The sequence below is a fragment of the Rattus rattus genome, chromosome X (genome assembly GCF_011064425.1).
Source record: "Rattus rattus isolate New Zealand chromosome X, Rrattus_CSIRO_v1, whole genome shotgun sequence".
NCBI lineage: Eukaryota > Metazoa > Chordata > Mammalia > Rodentia > Muridae > Rattus > Rattus rattus.
Window position 1 is genome coordinate 34,196,556 of NC_046172.1, and position 20,443 is coordinate 34,216,998.

Below are 20,443 nucleotides of genomic sequence, written 5' to 3' on the forward strand. Positions count from 1 at the left end.
TAAAGAAGAGACATTCCAAGTTCAAATTAGGAGCTGCAAAGCGCTTTTGAGTTAAAGGTAGTTTCAGCAACTCTGAAAAGGGATACAAAATGTCATGACTTGAAGTGTGTTCGTGGAGCACAGATATCAGCATCCGCTGAGAGCTTGTTAAAATGTGAACTCTCTGGCTCCTTCTCAGACCTATGAGACCAGAATCTGCATTTTAACAAGATCTTAGGATGTTCAATGAATATTAAAATCTGAAATGTTCTGATTTTAGGGCTGAGAAGATGGTTCAGCAGGTAAAGTGCTTGCTCTGCAAACACTTGGGCTGGAAATTACATACCCCCAAGGCCCACATAAAAGCTGCGTGGATGTGGTAACCAGCCTATGCAACAACACACACACACACACACACACACACACACACACACACACACACACACACGAATACACACATGCACACACATGCACATGCATAAAAGGCAAAAATGAAAATAATAGCAGTGGCACTGAGAAAAAAAAAAGCTGTCCCTGCAAGCCTATCCAGGCACAAGTACAATAGGAATTCAAAAGAAAACCTTGAAATACTCCCAACTGCAGGCATTCACTTCAAACAGGACTCATAACATTTCCATCCACAATTTGAGATAAATTTAAGAAAAGAGAACATGTTATGAGCCTAAAGTCACATGGGCCTACTTACTCTGATTCCACACTTTCAGTCTTCCTAGCACCTCAGCCTGTCTTTCCATGGAAGGCAAGAAAGAGAGAGAGTGTGCGAATGTGAGGTGTATGTGAAGTGGAAACTTCTGGTTTGTTTGGAAAGTCAGTTACATCAAATGCTGGGGCACATAAGTGAAAGGATGTTTTGCTGGAGCAGACTCAGGTGAAAGAATGTTTTGACGTAGCAAACATGTGAAAGGACCCGTGATGAAGGAATATAAATATCACCCCAGAGACAATAGGAAAGGAGCACTGAGGATTCATTTGCTTTGCTTGACCTCACTATTCTTTGCTAACCACATGCATGTATTGGTTTGCCTTACATAGCTTTGTTGAGCCTCAACTTGTGGTAATGCTGCCATTGAGAGAAACCAAAGAAATGCTTGAGAGGTTCCTACGGCAGCTTGCCTCTTCTGAGGCCTTGCCTCAGGCTGGTTCGCAAGCCTGGCAGTTTCTTCAGGATCAAACTATAGGGGCTTGTTCCTGCCTGGTGTCTGCCTGCCTAGAGGACTGGACTGTAGCTTCTGGTTCATGGTTCATGTGTGGTATCTGCCTGCCAAGTGGACTGATCTGCAGCTGCTGGATAGTATTTGGTGTTTGCTTCAGGACTAAATTACTGAGAAAGGAAATTGAGCTCATCTCCAAAGAACTATTGCTAATCAGTTCCACTTCCCTCATATCCTAATAGCTTTTCTCTTCCACTACCTCTACTGGGTGGTGGGCTAGAGGAGAGGTTGAACCCTTATTAAAAGTAGGTTTCAAGCAATATATGCCTGTGTGTGTGTGTGAGTGTGTGTGTGTGTGAGTGTGTGTGTGTGTGAGTGTGTGTGTGTGTGTGTTGTGTGTGTGTTGTGTGTTTGTGTTGGTGTTGTAATGCATCTCTAGCAATAGCTGGCACATAGGAAAAACTCAAAAGCATCCATAATCTACATATGCTGTTATACTCTACATAATCACCACTATCATTATCATCATCATTACCATTTTTAAGTCAGAAGAAGTGCACCAGAAATGAAGTCCTATGAATATTGATGGAGGAGTAAAGAACATAGCATCAACACACACAAAAAATTTCAAATCTATTTATTCTCTATCTCTAGATTGTTTTCTAAACAAACCATTTTACTAGAGATCTTCTGGTTTAACCCTAAATTAGTATTCTCTGCCTAAAACTGTTCAACCACATGTATCTTCCACTATTTCTCCTCAGTCAATAATTCTCTTTCTTATCAAGAAGCCTTTTCCTCCCTCTTCCTCTTCGTTTACAAGGAAAAGAAGTGTGTAAAATTCCATTTTGGGGGCCCCAGGAAGTAAATTGTGATAAGTCTGAGTAAAATCAAGTTGTAGAGTCCTGATGCCAGAAAAAGCTTCTAGTAGGCCAGGATGGCCACTCTGTTCATGTAGAAATGATTTAGTGACCACACTGAGCCATCAAACCCTTGTTCCTTTCCGAAGACCTCTAAGCTCCCTCCATTTAATAATTCATTCTAGAATTTTGAGTGAACTCACTTTCCAGTTTGAGGTTAGAGCTTTGGGGAAATTAGAACATTTTCCGTCTTTGTCTAAATTCTCCAGATTGTCATTTTTTCTGTGTCAAAAGACATAAATACATTTAGAGCTCTCTTACGATCACCTCACTTATCTTTGGCTTTAAGTCCTCTTAGCCAAATGCATTCTGACCTTTCTGTACTGCTTCCACTGCCGCTGACAGGACACTATTATGACCAAGAATAATCCCATCCTAGTTGACAAGTAGCAAAAAATAAATTGAAAAACAGCTTTTTTTCTCACTATCAAACCTTGACTCATTGGTGCTTAAAGCTGTTCTGATCACAGTTTTACATATTTCTATTTGCTCTTTAATAAATTTTAAAATGTAGAGAAAGACATTGAGCCTAAAACTGAGAACAGGAAAATTGCAAGCAGCTTTGACCTCTAAGAAGAGCCATGAGGGCATTAGGGAGATGGTTCAGTGTGTAAAGTAATCCTAACACTGGGAAGAAGGAAACAAGAGGATCCTTGGGGATTTCTGGCCAATCAACTTAGTGAAATTGCTAAGTTCCAGCTTCGGTAAGAGGTCTGTATCATAAAATATGGTGGAGAATCATTAGGGGGGCGTCTAACACCAATCTCTGGCCTCTACACACAAGTATGCATACACAAATATGCACATATACACAAACACATACATATGAGCATGTATGTGTGCATGACAAAGACAGAAAGACGGAAAGACAGAGACCTGAGTAAAAACAGAGACATAAACTACTGAGATCACACATACACACACACACACACACACACACACACACACACACACACACACACACCAAAAAACAGGCCATACCCCCGTCATTCATCGTACCTGAAGGCCTAGGAGGCATGATTCCCTACAATCTCTAAACTGAATTGGAGAAGGAAGTATAGGGATCATCTAGTAATTCACACTCATACGTGGAATAGTGAGCTAAACAAAGAACTTCATATTTCTTTCATGAAAAACAAGTGCCTCTCTTTCTATACCCTTGAACAAAGTTTTCCATCTTCCTCAAAACCTTCATGATCTGTCATGCCATAAAATATTGTTATGATCAGAAGAACAAACAGTCACACATGGTGGGGATTGTGAGACATTGAAGTAGATAGAGCCTCAAATGGAGCTGCTCCTTCAGAAAACAGCCTGGCAGTTCCTCTAAAGGCCAAGGAGATACTATAGGATTCAGGAATTGCATGCCTACGTATATATCTAAGAGAACCAAAATCATATATTCACTAAAAGCATGTGTGTGAATATTCATACCAGCTCTAATTCATAACAGAAAAAATGTAGAAGCCAAGAGCTGAGGATATAGTTCAGTTGTACAGCACTTCCCTAGAAGGAGTAAGACCTGTCCCCAGCCCCACAACAAAAATAGGAACAACTCAAATGTCTACAAACACACAAATGAATAAATACAATATATTCTCCCATACAGTGGAATATGAACTAGCTATAAAACTGAAGTGTCAATATGTGCTATAACATGGACAGCTTTGGGAGCATTATGCTATGTTAGGATGAGCTGTTTACCAGTCCCAGTTTGCTTTCTTTTGTAGTGACAACCACCACAACCAAAATCAATCCAGGGAGAAAGGGCTTTGTTTGACTTATGCTTCGAGGTCACAGTCCATCACTAAGAGAAGTCAGGGCAGGGACTCAAGAAGGAACAGAGGCAGGAACCATGAAGGAATACTACTGACTGGCTTGCTCTGGCTCTAGATCAGTCAGCGTTCTTCTATAACTTGGAAACACTTGACCAGGGGTAGCACTGCTCACTATGGCTGGACTCTCCTACATCAATTAGCAATTAAGAAAATGACCCACAGACCCATTCACAGGCCAATCTGACCTAGGTAATTCCTCAACCTGGACTCCCACAACTGGTGACAGTGGGATGTAAGAGGCCTAGGATTGGGTGCAAGGGACAATGACGGATGATAGGTAAGCAGCACAAGGTTCCATTGTCATTATTGGTCTCTTAGGTTTGTGTGGTTTCTTTTGGGAGGGTTTGAGACAGAGTCTCAGTACATAGTCCAAGTTTATCTCAAACTCACAACTCTAGGAACTTCAAGACTCTGAAGAAAGAAATTGAAGAAGAACTCAGAAGATGGAAAGATCTCCCATGCTCATGGATTGGCAGGATTAATATAGTAAAAATGGGCATTTTACCAAAAGCGATCTACAGATTCAATGCAATCCCCATCAAAATACCAATCCAATTCTTCAAAGAGTTAGACAGAACAATCTGCAAATTCATCTGGAATAACAAAAAACCCAGGATAGCTAAAACTATCCTCAACAATAAAAGGACTTCAGGGGGAATCACTATCCCAGATCTCAAGCAGTATTACAGAGCAATAGTGATAAAAACTGCATGGTATTGATACAGAGACAGACAGATAGACCAATGGAACAGAATTGAAGACCCAGAAATGAACCCACACACCTATGGGCACTTGATTTTTGACAAAGGAGCCAAAACCATCCAATGGAAAAAAGATAACATTTTCAGCAAATGGTACGGGTTCAATTGGAGGTCAGCATGTAGAAGAATGCAGATTGATCCATGGTTATCACCCTGTACAAAGCTTAAGTCCAAGTGGATCAAGGACCTCCACATCAAACCAGACACACTCAAACTAATAGAAGAAAAACTAGGGAAGCATCTGGAACACATGGGCACTGAAAAAAATTTCCTGAACAAAAAACCCTTGCCTAAGCTCCAAAGATCAAGAACGAAAAAATGGGATCCAAAAAAACTGCAAAGCTCCTGAAAGGAAAAGGACCCGGTGGTAAGAAAAAACCGGCAACAACCAATTGGGGAAAAGATCTTTACCAATCCTAAAACAGTTGGGGGGTTAAAATCAAAATATACAAAGAACTGAAGAAGTTAGACAGCAGGGAGACAAATAACCCTATTAAAAAATGGGGTTCAGAGCTAAACAGAGAATTCACAGCTGAGGAATGCCGAATGGCTGAGAAACACCTAAAGAAATGTTCAACATCGTTAGTCATAAGGGAAATGCAAATCAAAACAACCCTGAGATTTCACCTCACACCAGTGAGAATGGCTAAGATCAAAACTCAGGTGACAGCAAATGCTGGCGAGGATGTGGAGAAAGGGAACACTCCTCCATTGTTGGTGGGGTTGCAGACTGCTACAACCATTCTGGAAATCAGTCTGGAGGTTCCTCAGAAAATTGGACATTGAACTGCCTGAGGATCCAGCTATATACCTCTCTTGGGCATATACCCAAAAGATGCCCCAACATATAAAAAAGACACGTGCTCCACTATGTTCATCGCAGCCTTATTCATAATAGCTAGAAGCTGGAAAGAACCCAGATGCCCTTCAACAGAGGAATGGATACAGAAAATGTGGTACATCTACACAATGTAATATTACTCAGCTATCAAAAACAATGACTTTGTGAAATTCGTAGGCAAATGGTTGGAACTGGAAACTATCATCCTGAGTGAGCTAACCCAATCACAGAAAGACATACATGGTATGTACTCATTGATAAGTGGCTATTAGCCCAAATGCTTGAATTACCCTAGATGCCTAGAACAAATGAAACTCAAGACGGATGATCAAAATGTGAATGCAGATCGCTCCTGAGAGACACAGCCAGAATACAGCAAATACAGAGGCGTATGCCAGCAGGAAACCACTGAACTGAGAACAGGACCCCTGTTGAAGGAATCAGAGAAAGAACTGGAAGAGCTTGAAGGAGCTCAAGACCCCATATGTACAGCAATGCCAACCAACCAGAGCTTCCAGGGACTAAGCCACTACCCAAAGACTATACATGGACTGACCCTGGACTCTGACCTTGTAGGTTGCAATGAATATCCTAGTAAGAGCACCAGTGGAAGGGGAAGCCCTGGGTCCTGCTAAGACTGAACCCCTAGTGAACTAGACTGTTGGGGAGAGGCAGCAATGGGGGAGGGTTGGGAGGAAAACACCCATAAGGAAGGGGGGGGGGGAGGGGATGTTTGCCGGAAACCGAAAAGGAATAACACTCGAAATGTATATAAGAAATACTCAAGTTAATAATAAAAAAAAAAAAAAAAAAAAAACTCACAACTCTTCTGTCTCAGTCTTCCAAATGCTGGAGTTACTGCAGTTTTCTTATCCATCTTGGCAGGGGTTCTTTTGAGACAGATGAAAACGTCTATAATTAATTTTACTAGAATACTAGTATATTTCTAGATACCTAGAAATGATGGTGAGAGAGTTGCACTCCATGACTGCATTAAAAGTTAATGAATTGCATAATTGACACAAGAAAGCTCCTGGTATGGTAATAATATATCAATATGGGTGTTGCAAAATAAGAAAAAAAGAATTGGGGTGAGAAGAGAGAAAGAAAATGCAGGGGCCTGTTCTCCAGTTAGCTACTCACTGAAAGACAGAAGCATCAGATAAACTTTCATGAAAATATCAGAGAGGGACAAGTGAGCCCTGGGGGATTTGGAGTATTCTGTGACCATGACAGCTAATGTCTGCTTCTGCTCAGAGTTATAGAATGGGTGTGGACAAGATAGATGCTGAAACAGCCCAGCTTTGCCTGACAGAAAAGGAAGGTAGCAGTGGACAGACATGAATACCAGTTTGGCAAGGTAAGAGTGAAGGTTTCCTCAGGCCAAAGAGGCATTACAGAAGGTCCCTGGGGTTGAACAATTGTGACCACCAGAACAAGGCAGAGGCTCGAAACACTCATAGATTGGTGGGAACTGAGGGAAAGGGAAGAAAAGCCTGACATGTGTAAAGGCAATTCAAGACCAATCTAGCCCACCAGGACTTACAGAATGGACAGGGAGACACAGTATTTCACAACCTTTATTCTTCCTCTGAATTGCCTGAAGGCCTTATTAAAGTGCGTGTCTGATATAGTGGAACTAAAGGGACGTCTACATTTCTAATAGGATCCCAGGTGACTCAGGTAGCAGTGGCTTAAACCAACAGAAACCAGCAAACCTCCAAGTCAGTAATTATAAAGCACTGCTGTCTCAGCATCCTTTTGTGTTCTTACATCTATGTGGACAATAGCAAAGACCTTTTCTTATGTAGGTTTTAGATGTTAATATATGCTGTCTTTGAAATTAAATCTGATGTTTATATATTGATGAATTCACTTAAAATAACAGCAAAACCTTATGTGTTATATAAGCAACATTTTTATGAAAAAGAATTGTTTTCCAAAATGAAAAAGAATATCCGTGAGTGGCCTTGTGCTGGTGTTTACAAATTTCTAATTTAGAAGATAGCAAGATTTTTTCTCCATCTTTATTAAATTGGGTAATTCTTATTTACATTTCAATTGTTATTCCCTTTCCCAGTTTCCAGGCCAACATCCCCCTAGCCCCTCCCCCTCCCCTTCTATGTTGGTGCTCCCCTCCCCATCCTCCCTCCATTACCGACCTCCCCCAACAATCCCATTCACTGGGGGTCCACCCTTCCACTGGTGCCCTTACTAGGCTATTCATTGCTACCTATGCAGTTGGAGCCCAGGGTCAGTCCATGTATAGTCTTTGGGTAGTGGCTTAGTCCCTGGAAGCTCTGGTTGCTTGGCATTGTTGTTCATATGGGGTCTCAAGCCCCTTCAAGCTCTTTCAGTCATTTCTAAGATTCTTTCAACGGGGATCCCGTTCTCAGTTCAGTGGTTTGTTGCTGGCATTTGCCTATGTATTTGTATTCTGGGTGTGTCTCTCAGGAGAGATCTACATCCAGTTCCTGTCAGCCTGCACTTCTTTGCTTCATTTATCTTATCAAGTTTAGTGGCTGTATATATATGGGCCACATATGGGGAAGGCTCTGAATGGGTGTTCCTTCTGCCTCTGTTCTAAACTTTGCCTCCTTATTCCCTCCCAAGGGTATTCTTGTTCCCCTTTTAAAGAAGTAGTGAAGCATCCACATTTTCATCATCCTTCTTGAGTTTCATGTGTTCTGTGCATCTTGGGTAATTTGAGCATTTAGGCTAACATCCACTTAACAATGAGTGCATACCATGTGTGTTTTTTTGTGATTGGGTTACCTCAGGATGATATTTTCCAGTTCCATCCATTTGCCTATGAATTTCATAAAGTCATTGTTTTTGATAGCTGGGTAGTATTCCATTGTGTAGATGTACCACATTTCTGTATCCATTCCTCTGTTGAAGGGCATCTGGGTTCTTTCCAGCTTCTGGCTATTATAAATAAGGCTCCTATGAACATAGTGGAGCACGTGTCTTTGTTATCTGTTGGGGCATCTTTTGGGTATATGCCCAAGAGAGGTATAGCTGGGTACTCAGGTAGTTCAATGTCCGATTTTCTGAGGAAGATCCAGACTGATTTTCAGAGTGGTTGTACCAGTCTGCAACCCCACCAACAATGGAGGAGTGTTCCTCTTTCTCCACATCCTCGCCAGCATTTGCTGTCACCTGAGTTTTGATCTTAGCCATTCTCACTGGTGTGAGGTGAAATCTCAGGGTTGTTTTGATTTGCATTTCCCTGATGACTAAAGATGTTGAACATTTCTTTGGGTGCTTCTCAGCCATTCGGCATTCCTCAGCTGTGAATTCTTTGTTTAGCTCTGCACCCAATTTTTTAATAGGGTTATTTGTCTCCCTGCAGTCTAACTTTGTGAGTTCTTTGTATATTCTGGATATAAGCCCTAGATAGCAAGGTTCTTTTATCTGCTTCGGCATTCAATCTTTACAATATGCTGAGTTTGTTGAAGATTTCACCTCTTACAGGTATGTAATTACAAAATGGAATAGGAGCTGGATAAATGATTCGGTAGGTAAAGTGAAGTACATGGGTTCAGATCCCCAGCAACCATTTAAAAGTTAGGCATTGTGAGTGTCTGAAGCCTCACCAACAAAGGGCAAAGACAGGCAGCTCTCAGGGCCTCATTGGTCAGCCAAGCTTGCTAAAATGGTGATTTTCAAATCCAATGGGAGATTCCATCTGAGAGAAAGAGAGGGGAAAGTGTGAGTAACAGACAGAGACATCTCTATATCTTTGACTAGCCTCCACACATGAATGCATGAATATATGCATGCAAATGTGCGCGCGCACACACATACACACACACACACACACACACGCCCAACAACATGTACACATGGAGGACAGTTTTAACAATTGTTTTAGTGATATAAATATCCCGTTACATCAAAACCCGCATTTGTTAAAGGTTTGTTGCCATGTGGAATCAGAGAGCATAATGACGAACTTTCCAGACCCTGTAATATTAAACCTCGGTTGGTCAATCGTGCACCAGGAATAGACCTTTCACAGGCTTTCGTAATATTAGTGACTTTTAAAAAGTGGATTTCCTTAACTATGCAAATGTTCCGCATGTTAACAGATTTCATTATAGAATTTCAAACTGCGGCATTTGTTAACACCACCGTTCATCTTTCCAGTCAGTTCCCTGGGAAAGGTTTTCCAGTACCGGAAAACCTTGAAATGTGCAGTGGTGGCGATAAGTCTTTTACATTTTTCTTTTTTTCCTTGAAAGCTCAAATTTTATCATTGAGAACAAATGCTGTCCATTGTTTTCCTTGAAGCAGCAGGCCTTATTCTACTCATTTGCAAGAAAGTTGCTGCCAAGTCTAAATAACCAGAGTTCAGTAGCCATGGATCTTTTTCAAGTGAAAGCAACATTTCATGAAAATAAGTAGCAGTTCAGCTTGCCACTCAAACAACCAAACAGATCTTTTGGGTACCACAATTGCACTCCAATACACACAGAATGTACCTCATGAGTTCTTATTTTGTTCCACACCAAATAGTCAAAAGGTACCTTGTCAAAGGTCAATATTTAGTACATTTACTCATTTTTTGCTGTCTTTCTGAAGGTATTCTTCATCAGAACTGGAGTCTACTTCAGTTTGGTTTGCTGCAGTGAGGAGTATCAGAACAAGTAGTATTGTTTGGTACCAGTACTGAGGCCCTAGAAGTCTGACCCATTACTACTGTTAAAGCATCACTGAAAATACCAGCGTACTGGAAAGGGTAAGTGACATTGTTGTACTAGCCTGAAGGTAGTTTTGATCTTGCAGAACAATGAAAAGGTCTGTGAGACCCATTACCCTAAGGAACTTACCACATACCTTATCACGAGACAGCTAATATTTGGAGGGTCTGCCACCAGAGGGCACAGAGGACTGGCACTATATACTAATGAAGCCATAACACCCTAAAGGAGAAAGGGAGAGCAGTCCATTAAATATAAAGATCTTTGTCTTTTTTTTCGTCCCTTGTCATTCCATAATATATTCTGACTGAACTCCTACCGTTTAGGCACTCTTCAAAGGGTTTGGGAAACACCAATGAAAGATGGATGGATCTGTTCCTGAGCTACAGCCAAAAAAAAAAAAAAACACGGGTATACTTCAGAATTAGACCAGGCTACCCCTAATCACCTAAGCCTTGAGCTTGGGCATGAAGAGGAAATGAGATTGAGATCAAAGTTAAGATTTAAATCGGAACTGAACTCCTAAATAATCGAAAATAACTAGAAAGTTATGGACACTGCTCAAAATGCTATTAAGAAACCAGGAATGGCAATAAGACAGAGCACAGTTGGGAGCAGGGATTGATGCTAAATAAAAGACTTTCATGTTCCTCTCCCCACTGAGTCGAGACTCTTCATTAAACAGTTATGTCTAGTCCCTTTTCCATTTATTGTGCATACATATCTAAACCAATTGAAAATTCTCCATGTGACATGTCGTATTTCCTCTCTTCCTTGTCAACATCATATAATTTTTCTATTTAACAAAATTCGACTGAATGCCTACTGTGCTTTGGAAAAAAACAATGGAAAAATAAACAGAGATCCTCTGGTGTAGCTTATATTTATAAATGTCACATGTTAAAACTTCCCTGTTTTTCAATCATGCACGCTCAACTGCAAAGTATACTAAAATCTCAGAGCAATATGGTAGGGTTCAGTGTGGCTCAGCTAAATACTGAGAGTGCTCCCATGGGTTAATCTTAAAGCACGTAACTATCGATCTACAACCCGTTACCCCAGGTACTGCCCAGCTAGCTCCAATGGTCAAAATTACCTGATAATCTATTAGACAGAAGTCCCAGAGCAGAGGGTTCAGAGTAAGAAAAAAAATGGCAGCATCCTGTATTGAAAAGATGGCACAGTGGGTAAACTCGTGCTGCACAAGTATTTAGATGGAATGGATACCCAAAATCCACAGAAAAGCTGCCAAAGCCAAGCAGACATAGCAGATACCTGTAATCTCAGCACTCAGGAGGTAGAGTCAGGGGATTCCAAGGCAAGCTAGCTAGCTAGACTAGCCAGAATTGGCAAAGGCAGACTTCAAGGAGACACTCTATCTCAATAAATAGAGAATAATCTAGGAAGACACTTGACATCAACTTCATGTATGCCCGCACAACTATATATGCAAAAAATATTGGGGTTTTTTATTGTGTATTTTTAGTCTTTTGGACAAACCAAACTAACAATTCAAAAGAGGGTCTCTTAGGTAATCTATAGCTCTTGTAGGGGAAAGCATTTTCAGACCAGATAAGAAATTTTCATTTAAAATATATAGGTATATGCAGATGTATGTGTGTTGTAGGTATTTTAGGTAGCTAGCTAATAGTATAATTCCTTATGGATATTATTCAGATATCCTTACTGTTATTTTACTCTCCTTCTTTATTTATCTCCATCCTCGTCTCTATTTAGAGCACCCTATTTTCCCCTTCACGTGTACTCTGCTAGTGCCCTCTCTCTCTATCACCCCCAAACTGCCTCCCACTGCAAATAGTCCCGTTTTTACTTTCCTGGTTTCTGCAGTTACTCCAGGCTATACTCACTTCTAAAGATTTGACCGTAGGAGTCTCAGATTAAAGAGAGCATGTCTTCCTAGGTCTGAGTTTCCTGACTCAATAAGATCTTTTCTTGTCCTTAGTTGCCTCCCAGGGGTAGAAGTTAAGTCTCTGTCCCTGAAGATATCATGCAATTCAGACACAGAGCCCTGAGAAATGAAGTTGGCTCTGACCTAAAAGCTTCATCCTGAAGGACTAGCTTTCATGGTACTGGAAGGTGCCATGCAAACTTCCAAGGGAAGGAAGCAACTAACAGCACTATGACACCTATGAACCATATCAATAACCAATATGGCACTATAACTCTAAGAATTCAGTAGTGGCACACACACATTTTGGTGGTAACCAATAGCTCTCTAAATTGACATTTCCCACTAATGAAGTGGGAAATCTTGTCTGATACTGGAAACTTATCCAACTACCTGGGGCTAGTAAAGTCATGGACCTTGGAGGAAAAAACACAACCAACACTTCCCTAAAGCAGCATAATTTCTAACTACATTCTAAATATTCATCCTTATACCCACAGTACATACTGGGTTACTCCTAGCTCAGAAAAGAACATCAAGTACTGACAGAATGAGCCTCTGCCATTCAAGTGATCAATCCTGGACAAGGCTCCAATAACATTATACCAAAGTCTCTCCAACTTTATTTTAATTCAACACTCTGCTGGTCAAACACATGACAGTCCTATTTCATTCCTGTACTTTTCTCTACCCACACAGAGTACTGGCTTGGAACAGCTCTTTCAAGATTAGGATAAGGTTATTTACATTTGTCTCCTAGTCCCCTTGATATACTCTGATTTCCTGGACATGCAATCTGGCTTTCTATCTGACTTCAGATTGAACCCTCGAAGAAATAGCCAGAAGACTTGAGAGTAATACAAAGGCTCTGGAAAATGTTGGTCCAATAAATAAAATTACTGATAGCCTTACATTTAATAATCCTACAAGTTTCTGAACAAATGTTCTAAACAATGTCATTTAGTATGTCATTTGCACTGAATCATCCTGGGGTGTTTGTTAAAAGTGCAGAGTACTGAGTTCACACAGGAGCAGTCATCTAAGCAAACAACGATTTGATTATGGAAACTCTGAGAGAGGATTCCAGAAAACAGTAAGAAAATGGGTCAGGGAAGAGAAGACAGATAAGAAGGGTGCACACAAAAGTCAATTACTACTATAGGCAACTACAGTTCAATCACGCCAGAAACTTTAGAAAACATACAGTACACCCATGTCAGAACTATTTCGCTAAATAGGAGAGTGAATGGTGTATTTGAATAACAGTTCCCAGTTACTTCTTGAAGTCACAGTTGGATGCCATTAATTCCTTGATCCTTCTGATGTACAAAAGCAAAGCCCTCTGGCAATATATATAATCTGGAGATAATCTGGGATATTTGAAATGGTAAGGGCTGAATAAATATAAGTGGGGACCTGACATCATCTGCTCCACCAAATAAATCAACATATCAGAACAGAGCTGGAATGTATAGTTAGAGCAAGTTGAACAACATAGAGCATATAAGAAAATATAAGTTAGTTGGATTTCTAACTTCCTAAGGGCTCTGTGACTAAGCAAGTCATCTCGATCTTATTATCCCAATCCACACCAAAAATATTCTAATTTGAATAAGCCTCCTTTTTTATATAATAATAGTATAAGACTTGAAACTACCACTCATTACTACAACCTCTGAGCTGAATTTCTATTTTGTACCAAGGGAGCTATTTTAGACAAACCCTGTGAACTTCAATAGGGAAAGTGATTCATTGGCATGCAAGGTCCATTTTGTGTTTATGTCAAGATGGAGAAATCAGATGGTGCTAAATGTTCTGTCAGGTCAATACTTGATGACTTCATAGCTTTCACCAGCATTCTTAATGGTTCAACACTTAGCACTCAACTCTAGAAGCTTTTTGTCAGCTCTTTGTGAAGGGGAAAGCCATGGAGATGCTATTGAAAGGTTGCTTTTTTTTTTCCAAGATTAGTTAATGCACCAGGGCATGGATTTCATTACATGATCACATAACACTGAGTAGCAGAACATATAGTGAGTGATCTAAAAATAATGACTGCTCAGATGTCAATTAGCCAAAAGTTGGCCATGAACCGGGCTTTGGAAATGTGAAGCTGGGGTCTAAGAGTGCACTTTCCTGGGACCCTGAGCTTTGATACAGCTGCAGGTCAGATGTGAATAAAATCAAACTCCTGCTACTTCATTTCTCACTCACATCCCATTCATTTTCCATAGCCACCCCTTATACTGTTCTAACAGGAGCTGCAAAGGGTCAATCAATGAATGTCACCATCCTTCCATGTAGCTGGGAAACCATCTTAGTCCATTAAATACCAAAACAGAATCAATCCCAATGTCTATTTGTGTTAGACAACATGCTCTTTTTTAGAATACTGCCTGGCTTAGAAAAGTTCAGGGAATGAACCAAAGGAGTGAACAGAAAGCTAGAAATTATGTTACCTTGATAAGGTATGATAGAAAGGCATTTTGCTTCTGTGGTCCTCCTCTCCAAAGCACAGCTCCAGTCCAATTATATGATAAACAACAGACAAATTCCAATAGAAGGGTATCCTACAAAATACCCCATAGGCACACTTTTGATAACCTGGTTATCAAAACCAAGAAAAATATAAGAAACTGTCGCAGCTAAACCTAAAGGGGCATGACAACCAAATGTAACATGGTGCCCTGGAAGGGGACCCTGAAACAGAAAACTAACACTGGAAATCTGAATAAATGATGGGTTTTGTGAATAATAATGTTTCAAAATTGGTTCATTAATTATAAAAATATGCCTTACTAACACAAGAGGGCATTAATAGAGGAATTGTATGCTGAGAAGAGGGGGAGGGGTGACCCATAGAAGGACTGTCTTACTTCTGGATTCATTTTCCCATAAATGTAAAACTTTTCTAAAGCACTCTATTTAAAAATGCATGGAAAGAAAGAAGGAAGAAGGAAAGGAGGCAAAGGAATGGAAGAGTAGAGAAAAGGGAAGGGAGAAATAGAGGGATTGGAGAAGGACAGTAACTGAGGGAAGAAAGGAAATACAGCATTAACTGTGCTGTAGGTAAGGGCCAAGTCTACTGTGCATGAACATAAACAGGAAATTCTGCTATTGTATTGTATTTATTATTATCGTGTATGTGTGTGTATATAGTGTGGAGTGGAGCAGGTACATGTAGAAGTAGAAGGGCAGCTTTCAAACATGTGTTTTCTCCTTCCATAGTGGGTTCTGAGGGGGTCAAACTCAGGTCTCCGTGTTACTCAATAAGTGATTTTACCCACTGGACTATCTCAGTGGCCCCATAAGTAAGAGAGTCTTGCAACACAGTGTACATAGAGATAACAGGCAATTGCCTGGTGGTGCCACCAGCAAGAATTTAAAGGGTCAAATCTGTGCTTTAACCCTGAATGAAAAAGATGTCACGTCGGCAGTGGGGAAGAGAGAAAAAAAAGTTAAAAGATCTTATTGCTAGATTTTTTTTTTATTTACAGTAGACTTGGCCCTTACGTACAGAACAGCCTTATTTTATTGGTTATGGAATTTAAAGGGGACCTACTACTCTAGGCACATTTGTCTCAGGAGACAACCTATTTTTTTCAGACTGCCAATATCACTAAGAAATGTAGAAGAAATGATGTCTGTCTATATCCCTGTACCCTTATTTATATGGTTTGCATGACTTATTAACTAATTTGAGAAAAAATGAAAGTAAAAGCTAACTTGATATCTTGCTCATCCTTGTGCTCAGACTAGAATCTTCTATGGTCCCTCACTCATTAATAACTACCTTGAGCCAGCCATTGACTCATCTGGTAAATTCTGCTGCCTCCTTCCATTCCGAATGTCTGATCTGCCTAGTCAAGAAATGAGTAATTGAGAGCCTTCTCAATGATGGCATGCTTGGCAGATACAGATTCTGAGGGTTGGGATCACACCATCAATAGTAAAGTTCCTTTCAGATGTCTCTATTTCAGATTTAGTGTAGAAGATAAGCAGTAATCAAAAGACCAAGATCCTGATAGTTTCACAAATTCTTCAGCACATAGTTCTGTTTCCTCCTCTGTACCCACCTTTACCACTGGCTTGGTCTCTGGTCCTTTGGAAGGTCAAATAGAAGTCTCAGTGGTAAACATAAGCATGATTCAGAATCAGAAACCTTCAGTTTTATTTTAGTCCTCTCTCCAACTAATTAAAACATTCTCAAAGTGTTCACAAGACACTTCAGAGTGGTGACAGCACAGAAGATGCTGACTAGTTTCATATAATATAGCAATATCATATATTCCGGCATGTCTACATATCATATCAATAGTTACAAGCAAATTATAACTAACTAATATGGCAAGAAAAGCAGTGGAAACTTAACAAATGTATCTTCTTAGTGTTTCCCAGAGTGCATTTTTTTGCTTGTCTTAGGATGTCCATCAGTTAGATTTTTAATTTCAAATTCACAAGTCCACAAGTTGAAGTCAACATTAAGGGGGTGGGTGGGACAGATTGGAGATTATTTTGCTGATACAACACAGCTAGGAAGATCTCATCAAATAAGAATCAGGATCTAATAGCAAGTAATTTTATGTCCTTCCTTCTAGGCCAGGATCCTCTCTAAAGGTTCACTCTCCCTGGATGCTACTGCTGATACCTGTAACAACTAAATCTGTCTCCATCCTATGTTTCTTTCCTGAGTTTCAAGTCAGTTTGTATAATGCCCCACATATACTTCAAGGCCAGCATAGATAGAAGGAACTCACTATGCATCCTCCAATCCAGCTCCTCCTTAAGGACTTCCAACTGCAATAAATAGCATCACAGTTCAGTCAACTAGCAAATCAGAAGTACAGAATTCTTGTGCCCTAGTCCTATATGCTGCCACAGTCAACTAGTAAACTTAGGTCTCAAGTCTTTGTCCTAAATAAGTTTCCAAATCCTCCACTGCTTCCTGTCCCCACTCTCAGTCCTTTATCTACAATCGTATCTTTTATCAACACTGGCCTTTCCATAAGTCTAATTCCATCCTTCATTCACAGCCTCAAATTCTTCTCTACTTGGAAAAATCGCCCTGCTACAGTACTACCACCCCCAACTATCTTTTTAGCCTCATTACTCTGACTTTATCTCTGGTACATTGTATACAGCAGATTGAAAGTACATTGGTTTTACAAACATTCATGTAGTTCTTGCCTGACTGCCCTGTACCCACTTTAAGACTCAGTTCAACAACCACTGTCACTTCCTCTATGAATGTGCAATGGCATACACTCCCCCAACCCCCACACATAGTTGTTTGCTTTCTCTCTTTGACTTTGTACTTGAAAGGAATTCTTATTACCATAAATTTAAATTCTTTGGTTAAATGCCTGCTCCCCACCAATATCTAGAAGCTCCCTGAGAAAAAAAACTGGGCTCTATTCATCATTCCTTGTGCAATGGCTAGCCCAGTGTTCAGAAACACATATCTAAAGTATGCTCGAATTTGTTACCAATGAATTGTAGAGGCACTGAAGAAAACAGTAAAATGAATCCACTTCAAACCCGGACACCAAGGTTTGGGGGTGATACGACTTGCTCAGTTGCAGAATGGTTTGACAACAACAGTAATAAATAGATTCAAGTATCCTGAGGGGACACACTTCTTTATCAGTTCTATTTCTATTATCCCTCAGTGTGTCTCAGATTCAAAGCATAGAAGTCATTGGGCCTGTCAGTGTCTCTGTTTCTACTCAGAGTCAATGGAAGTTCCTAATGCCTTCCTTTCCTGTAGCATGGGGATTTTCTTTAACTATGGTGGAATGCTGTCTCTAAAAATGCTTTGACTTCAGAGTCACACCACAGCCAAGACTCAGCAGCCCACCACTTTGATTTCAACTTCTCAGTTTACTCTCTCGCTTCCTCTATTGACTTTTCTTCCTCTTCAGCCTGCAAGCCAGCAGAAGCTAGAGGAGAAAGAGATTTGTGATTTCCTCTTCCACTCTAGCTCCACTTAACTAAAGAAAAAAGTATTGTGAATAAAATAAGACAGAAGTCGCTGCATTGCAAAATTAAAATACTGCCATTAATGACTAATACTTCACAAAAAGTTCTAATTTCTTTAAAAAGAGAGGGTTTGGAGTTAATGTGAAAAAGAACAATGTTATAAAAAGACAAAGAAAGGCTGTTGAAGTTTTGCAGAATTAAGGGGACTGAAAGGACATGATAATCAAGAGTGATAACGAGCCGGCACGCAATCCTATGTTGCAAGGAGACGCTGTCATAAAGGACATTATCAGATCAACTGACAGAAGTGACATAAGGACCAAATAAATGTGTTATGGCAATATTAAGGTGATAGGCATTTATAATTCTGCTGTGTTTAGGTTTTAGAAAACTCATGCAAAAATATTTTAGAGTAAAGACAAGTCATAAATAACTTACTTCCATATGATTTAGTAAAATACTGGCAGAGAAATGGATAGGTAAATGGATGGATGAATGGATGGATGAATGGATAAAGTATATAGAAATAAAATGAAATAAAACCTTTAAGTAAGAGAATGTAGCTAAAACCTAGAAAACTATGCAGATGCCCTTTCTACTATTTGTCCTGCTTTTTGAAACAGAAGCTGTTTCATCCCAGGTTGGCCTGGAACTCATTGGGAAACCCAGATTGATCTCATTCACAATTCTTGTACTTCAGCTTCCCAATTGTTGGAATTACTAGGCTATTTTTTTATTATTGCAGCTCTTCTACAAATTTGAAAGTAAGTACATTAGTCTGAACAGTTTTAAAAGACATTACATTTGTGATATTTGAGTTCAATAACCATATGTTATTATCATTTATGTATCTATCTTCATTAATTATAGTCTCTGCACTAAAGTACAGGATCTAAAGAGGCAAATAAGTCTAATTTTGTCTAAATGTCTGCTTTCTAGTTCAGAAGAGAAGACACAAATACATGAAGTCCTGTGCATCAAGGGAGTTGTAGCCGCAAAAGGAGGGAGGCGAATGGAATTTCAGAGCGTTACAGGGGAGGCAGAACATGAGTGAGCCCTTTGATCTAGAAAGGCATAGAAAAAGAAAGGTCACCAAAAGCAAAGTGGACAGTGAAAGCTGAGTGGCAAGGTGGGAAAACAGATCCTGTCACAGGCAGCATAATTCCAAAGGCTTTGGAGGGAGTGGTGTCAAAGATCAGGGTAAGAATGTTGGTTGGGGTCAATTGGAGACACCTGGAAATGCCCGATTAAGGATTTGGGACTTTGCAAAGGCCAGAGGTCAGCAATCTCTTAGAAGTGCTGACCTCTTTTTCTTCTGTTTCTAAACAACACAGATAAAAAGGCTGGCTGCTAATGACTGTGCAAGAACACTAAGAAGACTCCAGTATTTGGAAGTTGCGCCCCCCACCACCCGCACACACACACAGCTGCATTTGAAAACAGAACTATCTCATTGCTCACAATGTTGTGCTCATTTTTCTAGTTCACTGTGTAGAGGTGTGGTGGGGATGAGACAGAGAGGGAGAGAGGAGAGAGACAAGTATGCACCACAGTATAGCATGCATGTATAGGCCAAAGCTTGCAGGAATTGGTCTCTTCCTTCTATCCTGTGGGTCCCAGGAATGAAACTTGGGTTGTGGCCAGGCTTGGTGGCAAGTACCTTTACCTGCTGAGCCATCTCACCAGCTCAATTGAATGTTTTAATTAATTAGCATAAGCCTTGCCTTTGACACGTGGCTGTTTCCAGTTGTCAGCCTGTGGAGGATTACCTTGATTATAATTAATTGAGCTAAGAAGATGTATCTACTGTGGGATACACCATCCCCTAACTGGTACCCTGGACAATACAAAATGAGAACTCAGCAGCATACATCCATTCCTCCTTCTCTGCCTCCTGAGTGTAGAGATTCCTACCACTAGACTTTCCCTACCACATCTTCCTTGCTATTATAAACCACACGCCACTAGAACAGTAAGCAAAAATAAGTGCTTTCTTTCTTAAGTTGTGTTGGTCAGGATATTTTGTTACAGCAACAGGAACAGAAATTGAGACAGTATGTAAAACAACCCATCCATTGTTTCCCTCAAGAAGTAGAGACACTGTGCTATTTGTCCTCTAACTCCTGTCCTTCATGGTTTGAGGACCGATCCTGGGAAATTAACTCTCTAGAACCTCTGATAAACAGACTAAGCATTCTCCAGTGGTCATAGACTGAACAAGAGTGAATGTTGTATACTAAATAGTGAAGAGACCACAGTAGGATCCGCTACAGTGAACACCTATCTGTAACCTCACCTTCACCAGAGATGACATTGATAAAAAAAATCTCCCTAGAAC